This window comes from Asparagus officinalis, chromosome 6 (assembly GCF_001876935.1).
Source record: "Asparagus officinalis chromosome 6, Aspof.V1, whole genome shotgun sequence".
Classification (NCBI taxonomy): Eukaryota; Viridiplantae; Streptophyta; class Magnoliopsida; order Asparagales; family Asparagaceae; genus Asparagus; species Asparagus officinalis.
Genome location: NC_033799.1, coordinates 41,853,800 through 41,870,018, shown reverse-complemented (window position 1 = coordinate 41,870,018; position 16,219 = coordinate 41,853,800).

The following is a 16,219-nucleotide window of genomic DNA, read 5'->3' as shown; positions in this document are numbered from 1 at the left end:
CCTGCAGTCTCTACACTTAGGCCTGCCATGTCCTAACATCGGTCAACACGTTGTGAATGAAAGTCCATGCCACTCAACATGTTGCAACGAAAGTCTACGCCAGCCAACGCGTCGATAATTCCGTCGAAACAAGTCTCAAGATGAAACATCAGTTCAAGGAATTAATTCAGGGAGTTCAATCACGATTAAGGGACAAAGTCCCGACGAAGATAATCAGTCTAACATCCACTCAACGACACGAGATAAATTCAAAAATCAACACACCGAGTTCAGTTCAAAATTTTAACAACGGTCAGACGATAAATGCAATACCGAGGGCATTTCGGCTATTCGATAAAATACTGAATAAACTAAAAGCTGGAGAAGTCAAAAAATTGAAGGCTGGGCGTATTATATCCAAAATATTACCGCCTCCTCTATGAAAGAATTAGGCTAAAACACTTTAGAGGGGGTATCTGTAGACGTCCAAAATTACCTATAGGTTATCACACATAGCTCAAGATAAAGAGAAGGCAATAAACATTATTATCTAAGTTATAAAGGATCACCCAAAGCTAAAGATCGACTAAGGAATATGCAAGAAGCGCATCACATAAGTTTCGAGGCATAAAACATATATCAGAAACTATGAGAAGGCTCATAGTTTTCGAGACAATTGCGGCTGTCTCATAAACTATGAAAGCAAATTATAGTTTTCGAGACACTTGCAGCTGTCTCAAAAACTATGAGGACAAAATGTAGTTTTCGAGACACTCGTGACTGTCTCAGAATCTAAAGTGTATTTGGCGACAGTTTTCTCGAGTTTTGTGCGGTCCACATGGCTTCATAATTGATGGGGATCATCCATGAATGTGGGGGAGTGGTTACAAGCAAAAATCACACCCACAGTTGCTGGAATAATAGCATTAAGGCGTAGTGGAAGCAGTTACAAAACTGCCAGAAACGAACACTGTTTCTAAGACACTCGTGGCTGTGTCGGATACATAGGTTCTTCGACACAACTTATTTTCAACTCCAGACTTCAGTAACGCCTCCTATGAGCTATAAATACCCTCCTAGTGCCATTACTGACAAGGATGGAGCATTATCGAGCAGAATAGAGAAGAAATTTGAGTGTTCTCAGTAAGAGAGGGAGTGAGTCTTCATCACGTGCAAGCTTTTTCTGAGTTCCTGCAATTCCTTGAGTTCTAAGCTTTGACTTAATCTCGAGAAGAGTGTTCTAGCTTACTTTGCTAAGATATTCCCTTCTATCTTTTGTTTCTAAAACGAAACATCGATTTTAAGCCTTCTTCACGGTTCAACTTGGATCTGTGATTCGGTCATCCACGGCCTAACGCACCCCCGATACAGACAAAGATCTCAAGCAAGCAGCGAATGATAAATGTTCTTGCGTGTATTTCTAGGAAGTTGTTTGTTTGTAATGAGAAGTCTTATAAAAGGATTTGTTTCTCAAAATTTAGTGTATTTGATAAACGAGTTGTAATGAGTTTAATAAATAAACTAATTTCCGACGCAAACAACAATAAGTATTTTGTCACATTTATTGATGATGCATCACGAAAGATGTCAGTCTTCTTATTGAGGACAAAGGACCAGCTATTTTCAGTCTTCCAGTAGTTTCATGCTATGGTGGAGAGAGAGACAGGAAAGAAGTTGAAGTGTTTGCGCATCGATAATGGAGAAGAGTACACTTCCATTGAGTTTAGAGATTATTGCTCCAAGCATGGTATTCAGCATCAAAGGATAGAGCCTGGTACGCCGTAGCATAATGGAGTTGCATAGAGGTACAACATGACCATTGTTGAGAAAGTCAGATGCATGTTGAAGATGGTGAAGTTACCTACGAGCTTCTGGGCTGAAGCTGTTCACACTGCATGCTACATAATCAATAGGTCTTTTTCAGTTCCTTTGGATTTTGATATTTCATAGAAAGTTTGATCCGAAAAAGATATTTCCTATTCTTATCTGAAGGTGTTTGGTTGCAAGGCGTCTACACACATTCCGAAGGAGAAGAGACAAAAGCTTGATGATGAAGTGGTTCCTTACATCTTCCTTGGTTATGGAGAAGATGAGTTTGGCTATAAACTATAAGATCTAGAAAAGAGATGAATTATCAGATGAGCAGATGTGATTTTTCAGGAGGATCAGACTATTGCTGATCTCGGGAGAGAAGAACAGTCAGAGAGTGTTGCTAGTGAGATTCCAGATATGACACCTATTTCATCTTCAGTACAGTTACATTCTATAGATATAGAGCAGGTGCATGATGATGATGTTGATGATGATAGTCAGATACCAGAGCAGGGAGACGATGATCAAGATCACAAGCAGGAGGATTCTCAGTAGGGGGAGCATGATCAGCAACAAGAGTTTGCAGAGCCACAACTTAGGAGATCAGCTAGTGAGCATCGACCATCCATGAGATACCCTCTTTCGGAGTATTCTTTGCTGATAGAAGAGGGGGAGCCAGAAAGCTTTCAGGAAACACATACTCATAAAGACAAGGACAGATGGTTTTAGGCTATGAAGGAAGAGATGAAGTCTCTTGAGAAGAACGATACTTATGAGTTGGTGGATTTGTCGAAGGATAGAAAAGCTTTGAAGAATAAGTGGGTATTCAAGTTAAAGAAGGATGACAACAAAGAGATTAAGAAATACAAAGCCAGATTAGTGGTGAAAGGCTTTGGTCAGGAAAAGGGCATTGATTTTGATGAGATTTTTTCACTGGTTGTGAAGATGACGTCCATTAGAGTTATATTAGGGTCAGCAGCTAGTTTAGATCTCGAGATTGAGCAGCTTGATGTGAATACTGTATTCCTTCATGGTGACTTGGAGGACGAGATCTACATGGAGCAGCCGAAGGGTTTTGAAGTGAAGGAAAAAGAACACATGGTTTGCAGGTTGAAGAAGAGCCTCTATGGTTTGAAGCAGGCACCCGGGTAGTGGTACAAGAAATTTAATTTTTCATGTTGAGTCATGGCTACCAGAAGATAATTGCAGATTCGTGTGTATATTTCAAGAGATTTTTAGATTCTAGTTTCATTATCCTTTTGCTTTATATGGACAATATGTTGATTGTTGGTCAGGATAGTCAGATAATCGATGGGCTAAAGAAGGAGTTATTTAAATCTTTTGACATGAAGGATTTGGGCTTGGCATAGAGAATTCTTAGCATGGATATTGCTCGTGATAGGAAATCCAGGAAGTTATGGTTGTCACAGGAGAAATATGTTGAACAGCTACTTGATAAATTCAACATAAAAGATGCCAAGTCAGTCAGTACTCCTCTTGGAGGTTATTTGAAGCTTAGCAAAAAGATTTGCGCGACTACAGATGAGAAAAAGAGTGAGATGGAGAATATTTCTTACTCTTCAGTTGTAGGGAGTTTGATGTATGTCATGGTTTGTACTTGGTCAGATATAGCTCATGCAGTTGGTGTTGTGAGCAAGTTTCTTTCTAATCTAGGGAAAGTTCATTGGGAATGTGTAAAGTGGATCTTAAAATATTTGAAAGGCAGTTCCAGATTGTGTTTGAGTTTTGGAGGTTCGAAGATAGTATTATATGGTTTTGCAGATGCAGATATAGCAGGTGATCTCGATCGCAGGAAATCTACCTTAGGTTGGTTGTTCACTTTTTAGGAGGAGCTATATATTGACAGTCCAGGTTACAGAAGTGTGTTGTTTTATCTACAACAGATGCGGAATATATTGCAGCTGTAGAAGCCAGTAAGAAGATGGTTTGGTTGAGAATATTTCTGCAGAAGTTAGGTTTACAGCAGGACAATTATTAAGTTTTCATCTATAGTCAGAGTGCTCTTAATTTGAGCAAGAATTTTATAGTCCACTCCAGAATAAAATATATTAATGTGAAATATCATTGGCTCAGAGAAGTTGTTGAGAAAGAGGAGCTGAAACTACAGAAGATTCACACAGATAAAAATCCAGTAGATTTTTTAACGAATGTCGTTTCCAGAGAGAAGACCGAGTTGTATCAGCAATTGGCCGGCATGAACTCCCATTGAGGAGTTACATATTAGCATACCCTACCGTTGGCCTGGAGGGGGAGATTATTGTGGGTCCAGCCCAATTGAGGCCCACAAGAACTAGATCAAATTGGTTGTATCCTACTAAGAAAATGATTTAAGGGACCTATTTTTAATTTGAATAGGTAAGGAGGACGTAGGGATAAAATTCCTTTATAAAAGGAGTTGGGCACGTGAAGAAAACAACCCTAAGATTAATTTTTCTAAACAACCCTAAGATTAATTTTTCTTTTTGGATGAACAGTAACCTGAGAGTTACTGTGGTAGATTTCAAGGGCGAGAGAGAGAAAAGTTCAGATTCTGGATAGCTCGGTTGTTTAATCTAAAGTGGATCTTAAAATATTTGAAAGGTTGTTCCAGATTGTGTTTGAGTTTTGGAGGTTCAAAGGCAGTATTATATGGTTTTACAGATGTGGATATGGCAGATGATCTCGATCACAGGAAGTCTACCTCAGGTTAGTTGTTCACTTTTGTAGGGGGAACAATATCTTGATAGTCCGGGTTGCAGAAATGTGTTGATTTATCTACAACAGAGGCGTAATATATTGTAGCTACAGAAGCCAGTAAGGAGATAATTTGGTTGAGAATATTTCTGTAGGAGTTATGCTTACTGCAGGACAATTATCAAATTTTCATTGATAGTCAAAGTGCTCTTGATTTGAGCAAGAATTCCACATTCCACTCTAGGACGAAACACATTGATGTGAGATATCATTGGCTTAGGGGTTATTTGGTTGGGCCAATATTTTAGGAATCCTGTAGTTTTGGAACAAAAAGTAGGTTTTTTGTCATTATAGGATTCAAAAACTGCCATTTGGTTCACCTTTTTTTTTAAGAATTGCTTTCTTAAAAGCTGCCAAAATAGTAGCAATTTATGGAAAGCCCAATTCCTCCTTTTTAGCTCGGAAATGGCAAACTTATTAACATTTGGTCCATCTCAGCAATCCCGCTCTCCTCTTTTCTCTTCACGTGACAATCACACCGCCTATCTCCTCATTACAATCCCCGCTTTTCTCTTTCTTGTTCCCTCCGCCATTCCATTTCCCTCCTCCACTTCCCGCCGTTTCATAAAAAAACAGCCCTAAATCTTCTCAAATCGGCCATAAGAAAGGTGTAAAGTAGTCCATTCCTCTTGATTACCTTTATGATGAACTCTAGCTGTTGATTTCAACAAGAAATTTACGCTTTCTTGGGGTTTATAAAGAAGTGGGTATTTAGATTTTGTGGGTTTTCATGATGCATGTCGCCATTGGTGTTGGAGGCATCCTCCACTGAGTTGGGTGTAGTCGGTACTTCGTCTGTGTTCTCATCTTCAGATATGAAGGCTTGATTTCTTGATTAGGGTTTCATACTATAATTTCACATTGGGGCCTTCAGATCTGCTCCATAACAAAGCAAAGGTATAACCTAATAAAATTCTTCATCTCATCAATTTTTTATATGATTCTATGATTGTTAAATGCATACCATTTATTGGCTGTTTGATCTAATTTGGACGGGGTTTTCATGATGCATGTTCATTTTTTTAATCTTAATTGCTTTCACATCTGATTTCTCTAAAACATTTTGTGATTGTTTGCATTCTTTTCTACGGGTAACAAGCATATAAGCTTGGTCATAAACAGAGCATGTAACAAGCATAAAACTGGGGCATGAAACTTGAGCAGGTAACAAGCATAAAAGTGGAGCATAAAAGTGGAACATATAACAAGCATATAACCAGCATTTAACAAGCATGTAACGAGCATATAACAAGCATATAACAAGCATGTAACAAGGATGTAACAAGAATATAACAGAAAGCACAACTGAGACCAATGCGAATGCATTAGGCAATGATGATTGGTCAATATTTGTTAATGCAGCCTATATCGTGATTTCATTATTTCGATGAGGCAAACCATGATGAGAATGCAATCTAAATTGTTCATGCAATTTTTAGATGAGGCAATCATTATGTGTAGGTAATCTATAATGCAATTACAATATTTAGGCGAGACATCGTATACTGATAATTTGACTTTAATTCTAGCCTTATACTCCATTGTTTTACAATCATGAAAATTTCCTTTCATATCTCAATACATTTTACAATCATGAAAATTACTTGTTGTTCCGTTGATTTCATTTTTCTCTTCAATCTTTTGATTTTCATTGACTTTTACAATCATGAAAATTTCTTGATGTTTGTATTGATGTGTGTAATCCGTTGTGCTCTCTGTTTCTACTCCAGTTTCAGCTCCAGTTACAGCAATGTCACATGCTTGTTACATGCTAGGTATATGCTGGTTATATGCTTGTTATATGCTCCAGTTCCAGTTTCAGCAATGTTTGTTGGTTACATCATTTGGTTATATGTTTGTTACATGCTGCTTATATGCTTGTTATATGCTGGTTATACGCTTATATGCTGCTCATAAGTTAGTTTGGGTTTTCTAAATTACACAATGATGAGGCAACCATGATGAGGCAATGCGAGGTGTCGTATACTGTCAATCTTTGTTAATGCAGCCTATATTATGATTTTATTATTTAGATAAGGCATACCATGATGAGATTGCAATCTAAATTACTATGTAATTTTTAGATGAGGCAACCATTATGTGTACGCAATCTGTAATGCAATCAAAATATTTAGGCGAGGCATCGTATACTGATAAAAATACTTTAATCTGAGCCTTATACTCCATTGTTTTACAATCACGAAAATTTCCTTTCATATCTCAAAACATTTTGCAACTACATGGCATGTTTTGAAGAAAATGACGAGTACACAAATTATGAGTAAAGTCAATGCACTCATTTTCTAAACAATCACTTGATGCTCTGCTGACTTCAATTCTTTCTTCAGTCGTTTGATTTTCATTGACTTTTTATCTTCAATAATGACTTCACTTTGTGAAACTTGAGCACTATTTCTGCAATCACTTGATTTCTCAGCCCACTGAAAGAAGTTACATTCTTTTTTTGGAAACTTAGCACAACCCTAATAATATCTCCCTTTATTTTTTCCATTTGCATACAACTTCAAAGGTGTTGGAAGCTTGTATTTGCACTTCACTTCATATGGATCAAAAGCTTGTTTGCTATCAACTTTCAGCTTTATCTTCAATACAGTAGCACGGTTGCCTGCAAAAAAAATGGATGAAATGAACTGCAATAATGCTTGTGGAATGTTGGCTGTTTTTTAAAGGTTTGAAACTCCTGTAAAATAGCCGTTTATAGTTGTTGCTCAAGTGGGTTGTGCTAGTCATTTGAAAATCTAGGGGGTAACTTTACCACAAGTATTTTTATCACACTTTTTTGGGTTCTTTCTTATTATATGGTTTTGAATCAAACACAAAAAAGCTCAAGAAAAGCTTTCAATGATGGTGGTTTCCTTATTCTTTGGAAATGAAACAAACATGAGTTTTGGATATGCTTTCATATTCTTTACTTTATCATTCCATATCAAACACAAGTTATGCATTCCTTTGAGATCCAAATTTTCTTTGGATATGGTTATTTGCGAGGGAATCAAATTCCATAATTTTATGGAAATGAACCAAACAACCCCTTAGAGAAGCCGTTTAGAAAGAAGAGCCGAAACTACAAAAAATTCACACAAATAAAAATCCATCATATTTTTTAATGAAGACCGTTTCCAGAGAGAAGACCAAGTTGTGTCAGTGGTTGGCCGACATGAACTCCCGTTGAGGAGTTACAGATTGACATACCCCCTCGTTGGGCTGGAGAGGGAGATTGTTGTAGGTCCAGCCCAAGATAAGCCCCACATGAGGTTTACATGAATTAAAACTCTATCTAGAAGAGGATTAGATGATCCATTTGTAATAATAATAGATTTGGAGAATTCTATATATGAGAACCCTATAATCAATTTTTGTAAATAGTAACTGCTACAGTAACCATCNGAGAGAGAGAGAGAGGAGAGAGAGAAAAGTGAAATTCTGGATAGCTCGGTTGTCCAATTTTAGTGATTCAAAAGTCATTGTCTTCAGAACGACGACATCGTCAAGAGTATGGTGCTGGTTTCTTCATGAATGTTGGAGATTTTTAGTGAGACGGGTTTTAGGGTTTTAGTGCCCTAGAGGTAACATTATATCTTTTTATTGTGATTTAATCCTTAAGTTCAAGTGTAACTTGGAGGGATTGTACTCTTGATTGATAGTAAAATATTTCTCTCTGGATTGCCCTGTGGACGTAGGCACGATTTGTTGAACCACGATAAATCTTGGTGTTCGCTTGCTTGTGGTATTTTCATTGGTGCCTTTATTCGTTTAGTGTTTAATTCCGCAGTTTAATCTCCATAAAATCCCTAACACTTTTGGCTTCGTTCCCCTCTCGTCAGAAACCCCAAATCAAAACCCTAGCCTTTGCCGCCGCTTGGAGATTGCCACCGCCGCCGCTCTCTCCCCTCAAAACCCTAGTCTTCGCCGCCGCGACCCGCAGCAACGTGCTTTGTTCCCTCTTGTCAAAACCCTTGACTCCTCTCTTTTCCGCCGCTCGGAGATCATTGCCCGCCGCTGCCTTTCCTGCTCCTCTTTTCCGCCATGAACCCCAGTAAGTCCTCTTTGTGCTATCAATTAGCAAAAAGTGCTAATTTTGTTCACAATTGCATTTTCATGGAGAGATGTTTTCATTCCCTCACACAAGCTGCAAGCATTTGCGAGGTAAATCACAGAATTGATGTATAACACTTCTAATATATTAATTAGCTCGCGTGACAGAGAATTTTTAAGGTGGTTAGATCTTACTTAGTTGCCATGGCCCATAATAAATTGTAAGCAACATCAGTATTCTTAGTATTTTGTATTATTCGATCATCTAAGCATTTATCAACTCTAACATGTCATTTTTTTTATTGGAATCTGGTCATGAATGAGTGAGGAGCATCTGGTGATCTACGTCTTCCCTGGTTTTTGATTTTTGGTAGAATTAACTTGAAGTTATGATGACCTCGACATTTCTTAAGTGATTGTTTAGGTATTATTATAAGGCTAAATGACCCACTCTTTGATGACATTTTCATGACTACTGTAGCAAGGGCCTGTTGTTCGAAACAGAAACTGGGAAGGTTATAAATCACTTGGTAGAGACTTCTATACTATCTTACATATTCAAATTATTTTGCTAGAGACATGGAAAAATAGTTGCTATGCCAAGTCACTGAGGGAAAAATAGTTAAAAGAATCATGGAAATTGTTGGCTAGGGACATGTCAAGTTGCTATGCCATGTCATAAAGAGTGGTGTTAGGGGCACACCCCAAACCACACCTCCAACCACACCTCCCCTCTCATTCGCTACAGTACTCCGGGCCCCACATGAGTTTTTAAATTTTAAAAACTCATGTGAGGCCCGGAGTACTGTAGCGAATGAGAGGGGGAGGTGTGGTTGGAGGTGTGACTTGAGGTGTGCCCCTAACATTTCTATGTCATAAATTCTGATTTGTCTCTAACTTCTGTTGTCAACAGGCACATAATATTATAAGAGACTGTAAGTTTGTAACCCCCTCTTCCTTATTGGGTTCTTTAGCTGATTTTTTGAAGCAAGATTTTAGCTTAACCATTGCAATTTAAGTGACCGAGACTTTGATCTTCGCTTTGCAAAGACCATGGTTTCCTTTTTGTTGAATTTCTAAAAGCCTTAGTTTTTTAAATTGAATTCTTCTTGTCTTTAGTTCATTAACACTAAAAGATTGTTTATTGGAAGTAATATCTCAAAGAGCATGGTTTCCTTTTTGTGCACTGATGTTTTCAGATTAATAATATTTTGAAATATAAGGAAGGGAACAATGGCGATTTTGGGGATTAGTTCGAAGGAGTTGATTGGGCTAATTGAAACAACAAATTTTGTGGCTCAAAAAATTTAGGGTGAAGTTGTTCCTTCTTTAATCTCTGATTCTCTCTTTGTTTCAAAGCCCAGTTCCTCACAACCTAAAGTTTGGCCTGTTTTGGGTGAAACTAGGGTTTGTGATGAAACTAGGGTTAATTTTGTGGCTGGGGTTGGGTTAAAATCAACGGTGGGAGTTGATCCATCATGTAGATCTCAAGAGGAATTGAAGGTGGATATTGATAAGGGCGATTGGGTTAACGTTGTTAAACGAAACCCTAGATCGCCGCAGTCTATCAAAAAATCTGCTTCTCCCCTTTATCTTTCTGCTGATCTTATCCGAAGGAATCGGTTGTGCTTTCGTTGTGGAGGATCGAAACACATGGCGAAAAATTATAGAGATCCGATTGTGTGTTTCATATGTCAAGGAGTTAGGCATGAAGCTAAGAATTGTTTTTGATTTGAATCTGGAGGTTGTGGTAATGGAAGTAAAGGATCTGGATATGGAGGGTGTGGCCATTTTGGTGGTCGATATGGAGGTAATCTTGGGAATCGTGGTGGCGATGGTCATTTTGGGCTAAACCCTAATAACGGTGGTGGTGCTGGTCAGTTGAATCCTTGGCAATGGCGTCGAGAGAGGGTGATGTCAGTTCAGTCTTCTTCAAGAAACATGATTCTTTACAACAGCAGGATAAATGTAAAAGACCTCTTTCGTTAGTAGCTGAAGGGTAAGAAAATGTTCTTCAGTGTCAAGATCATGAACCAAGAGATTTTGGGGATCTGGAGGTTGAATTGAAGATTTCAAGTGATCGTCCTTGTTTCTCTTCTGTTGTTCTTCGTTTTGAAGGAGAGGTGAATTCTGGCTTTCAAAAATTTAGAAATTTTGCTATAATTTCTTTTGTTGAGGGGGGTAATGTCTCTTTAGAAAGACTGGAGTTAGATTTGAGAGCTTATTTTCTGTTAAATAAACATTGGGATGTGAGACTTTTTACTAATAGATAAGTATTGGTTAAAATTCAACCGTGGAGACAAATGGAGGATTTAATAAAGATGGGGGTTATATCTCTAAGATCTTGTAAAATTAAGTTTCGAAGGTGGAATGCTTGGGAAGGGAATGTGGTTGAAAAGAGGAATTCTTAGGTGTGGATCAAATTAAAAAATGTTCCTCCTCATTTATGGAATAGAGAATCTTTGAGTTGATGATGAAACCTTTTAATGATTTAGTTGATCTAGATTCGCTGACAAGTGCTGGTTCTGAGTTTGTGGATGCTGTTTTGTTAGTCAGATGTTTAGAATACATTGACATTCCTAAGGTCTTGAAGATTTTTGTTGGAAAAAATCAGTATAATGTTGAAGTTTCTATTATTTCGGTTATGGGTGAAGTTGTTGAAGTTGAAAAGAAAAAATAGAAAGTGGATCATATGGAAGATAACAATCAGAGCTCTTATCAGGATAAATGGCTTAAGGGGAGAAAGGATAGTGGATCTAGTTCTTCTTCTTTGAAAGATTCTGACACTAATTTATGGACTGTTAGACAGGATTTGCGGAATAATCCATGGGATTCTCCAGCTGCCAGATTGTGGAATGATGCTACTGTTAGACAGGATTTGCGGAATAATCCATGGGATTCTCCAGCTGCCAGATTGTGGAATGATGCTAAGATTTTTTATCAGAATAAAAAATCTGTATCCATGGGATTCTCCAGCTGCCAGATTGTGGAATGATGCTAAGATTTTTTATCAGAATAAAAAATCTGTATGGGGGATTTGGGAAGATAATTCTTCAAATGATATTGGGCCTGAGCAAGTTACAGAACAAGTGATGGTTTCTGAAAATGAAGTGTTGGTTGATCAGGATGTGAATGGTGATGATAGTAAGAGTAAAGAGTCTGAGGTGGAGTTGAATGTCTCTTTGTCTCCTATCATTTCTGAAGATAACTTAGCTCATGAGATAGAAGAGAGTGTTTTAATTGATGATTCTAAAGGCAAAGATCTTATGGCTAATGAAAATAATGATGGTGAGAAATAGTTGCGAGTGCTTTTCAACAGTGAGGAAGTTTTAGAAAAGGAAGAGGACATTACAAATATTCAACCTCTAAACTCCTTACCTCCTACAGATCCTAGTTTCAATTCAAAAGTTACTTATGTCAGAAGATGTTCTAGGTTTGTGGATTATGAACCTATGACTTCTTTAGACAGAGCTACTACAAAAGCTGCTTTGAAAAATTCTGATAAAAGTTCTCATGGAGCTTCTTCAAGTGGTTCAGGTGAAAGTCCTTTTTCTTTGGGTTCTTCTTTTGTTCCTATTCTATTTGATGTTTGTTCTGATAAGCAGCTAAAATTTTTTGCTTTAAACTGTGTCATTATTCTTGAACCTCAAGGGGATTTTGATCCCTTAAAGAAAGTGAGGCAAATGGAGTAGGAGAAAGCTAATTTTGAGTAGGCTTTGCTTCCTTGTGTCTGAGGAGTTTGGTATTACTCCTTATGTTGGTTACATAGAATGTAAGAGGACTTTGTTTGAGTACTAAACGATTTGGAGTTAAAGATTTTTGTCAATTAAATAAATTTGAAATAATTTGTTTATAAGAAACAAAGTTGAGTTGTGTTGATGACAAAATTTTAAAAAGCCTGGGAGGTAATATTTTTGAGTGGGTTTATATACCCTCTATTGGTGCTTCTGGTGGGATTATGATTGGTTAGAATAGTAACAAATGGAAGAAATTACAGGATTCTTCTGGTGTTTTTGTTTTGATTGTGGTCTTACAAAATAAGAGAATTGATTTTGTTTGGAACATTTCTTCAGTATATGGTCCTCGCTATAGTAGCGAGAGATCTATGTTTTGGTAGGAGCTTAGAAATATCAAATATAATTTCTCAGGACCTTGGGTTGTGGTGGGGGATTATATTGTTACTATTAATACTGCTGAAAGAAAGGGTAAAATTAATCATAGAAAAGAAATGAAAGAGTTTAAAGAGGTGATCAATGAGTTGGAATTGATTGATAGTCCTTTACATGGGAGACAGTTTACTTGGACTAATAAGAGAAGATTACCTTCTATGGCTAGACTGGATAGAGTTTTTTTCAACTCTGAATGGGAAGATGTTTTTCCTTTTTCTAGACAACAAAGCCTTAGTAGTCAATTATCTGATCATGCTCCAATTAGTTTTGATTGTGGGGATAATCAACAATATGTTAAAAGCTTCAGGTTTGAGAAAATTTGGTTACAATCTGAAGAGTTTAAGAAGGGTGTGCCTTTGTGGTGGAAGTGTGCACCTAAAAGCTCATCTACTGCTAAGAATATTGTTGGTAAATTGAGATTTATGAGAAAGTGCATCAAGCAATGGATTCATTCCAATTTTTATAGTGTTAAACAAAAAAAGAAGGAGTTGTTGGATAATCTCTTACAATGGGAAGTTTTAGAGGAAAATAGAGATTTGGATGATGATGAATTGATTAAGAAAAATGATATTTCCATTCAGTTGAATGAGATTTTGCTACAAGAGGAGCAAATGTGGAAGCAAAGATCTAAAGCACATTGGCTGAAAGAAGGGGACAATAACACTGCATATTTTCATAAAATTGATAATGGTAGGAAAAGGAATAATATGATTGTTTCAATTACTGTTAATAATGTGATGGTTAGTTCTGAAGAAGGTATAGCTCAGATTTTTTCAAATCATTATAAACGGATCTTTGGTCAGAATGAGCCTTATAGATGCCAACTTGAGTGAAATATGTTATTACCTATGGTAGAATGGGGTCCTAATGATATTGAAATCCCTTTTTCTGATGAGGAAGTTTATAAAGCAGTGTTTGATATGAATGGGGATAAATCCCCTGGACCTGATGGATTTCCTGCTTTATTTTTTTAAGTTTTTTGGGATACGGTGAAAAAATATGTTATGAAGCTTTTTGAGGAGTTTTTATGAGGGCAATTTGGAGATCAATAGGCTCAATTATGCTCATATTATGCTTATTCCAAAAAATGATGCTATTATAGTCAATGATTATAGACCCATTAGCCTTCTTATTGTTATATTTACAGTGATTACCAAAGTTTTGACTAATAGATTAAATTCTAAGCTAGAATGGCTTATTGACCCTGTTCAATCTGGTTTCATCAAGAACAGATTTTTTCTTGATGGAGTGGCTGCAGTTCAAGAGATTATTAATGATTGCTTTCAAAATAATAAAAGTGGAGGAATTTTATTAAAATTAGATTTTGTGAAAGCATATGACATGTTGGACTGGGATTTTATTTTAAAGGTTTTGAAAGCTAAAAATTTTGGTGTGAAATGGTTAAATTGGGTTAATTTGTGCTTAAGAGGGGGTATGTCTGCCATTAATATTAATGGCAAATCTGAGAGTTGGATTATGTCCAAAAGAGGTGTTCGTCAAGGAGATCCTCTTTCACCTCTTCTTTTTGTTTTAGCAGCTGATTCTTTCACCAGAATGTTAAATCTTACAGTTGAGTCTCATCTTATTGAAGGTTTAGGCCCTGTTAATATGGCTCACAAAGTTTGTTGTCTGTAATATGCAGATGATACTTTGATCTTTTACAAAAATAAAAAAGAATAGTCCATAGTTTTAAAGTTGATTTTATACTGTTTTGAACTTGCTTCTGGATTAAAAATAAGTTTTAACAAGAGTTTTCTTATAGCTCTTGAGAATAATGATTCTTTACAACAAAGTTTGGCCACTATGTTGAATTGTAAAAGTGGGAATTTTCCCATTACTTTTTTGGGAGTACCTCTGAGACCTGAAAAATTAAAAAAAGATGATTGGTCTCCTCTGATTGAGAAGATTGAGAGAAGGTTAGCTTTGTGGAAAGACAAAACCTTATCTAGAGGGAGTAGACTAGTTTTAATTAACTCAGTTCTATCTTCTATGCCTATTTTTTCGTTATCCTTTTTCTTATTTCCTTCTTGTGTCATTGATAAAATTGATAAGATGAGAATAAGGATTTTGTGGATTGGGTCTTTAGATCATAAGAGTTGTACAAATATGGTTAAATGGGAGGAGATATGTAGACCTAAGCTTTTTGGTGGTTTGGGAGTTCTAAATCTGAAAATCATGAATAAAGCCTTGTTAGGGAAATGGCTTTGGAAATGGTTTGATGATAAACATGTGCTTTGAAAACAAATCAGCTTTTATAAATATTTTGAAAGAAAATATTGGACTGAATATTTTCATTCCGGTTGAGTGCATTTATCTCATTTCTAGAAAAAATTGGTTATTAGTACTGAAAGCTTCTTATGCAGTACTCATGTGGAGATGGGAGAAGGAAATTATACTTTATTTTGGCTTGATAAATGGTTAGGCTCATCTACTCTTGCTTCTTTATTTCCATCTCTGTTTATTACCACTTCTTTTGTGTTTGCTTCTATCAGCAGTGAGAAAGAAAAGAAATAATATGTGGATACAGGATATTCAGTTCAAGAGGCAATTGACTGGAAATTTAATTTTTTAGTTTTGAATATGTTGAATCTCATTAAGGACTTAAATTTGGAACAAAGAGAAGACAAAAGAATTTGGTTATGGGAGGCAAATGGTATTTACACTATAAAATCTTTCTATCAATTTCTTATTGATGGAGGTTTTAGGTTTGATTGTGCAAAAATTTGGAAACTTTCCATTCCTTTAAAAGTGAAAATTCTGGTTTGGTTGGCTTTACGACAAAGTTTAAATACAAAAGATATTCTGGATAAAAATGGAATTCATTTAGAGATGACTTGTTATTTATGCTCTAAATCAGAAGAGAGTCATACTCATTTGTTTGTTGAATGTGAGTTTGTTTACTCAATTTGGAGATCTATACAGTTCAAATTAAAAATTGAGAAAGATTTTAAAATGAATTCTTTAAAGGAAGTTTGGATTAATTAGGTTGCTGGTGAGAATGATGATTGCAAGATGGAAAGAGATGTTATTATTTGTTCTGTTGTTTAGTGCATATGGCAGGACCGTAATGATAAACTCTTTTCTAACAAGAAGAAGATGTATCTTGAGCTTTTGAGCAAGATTTTGACATTCTCAACCTTTTGGCTAGGTTCTAAGAGTATTTCTGCTCGAGCGGCTAGGCTTCAAGAGAGAATAAGAAAGAGGAATGAGCTATCTGGATCTTTACAAGTTGTTGGAGCTGCAGGACGAGAGAACAGGAGCATTGAAAATTCTGTGATTCAGCTGGAATGATGATCTTTGGATGCAATATTTTAAATGATGTTTGATGTTTGATGTTAAAAACTTTTGCTGAGTATGGAACTCACTACTATTTTAGTTTAGTAGTAGTAGATAAGTGTTTTGGGAGATTTAATACTTTGTGCAAGAGTGTGTTTTTGTTTGTTTTGTAA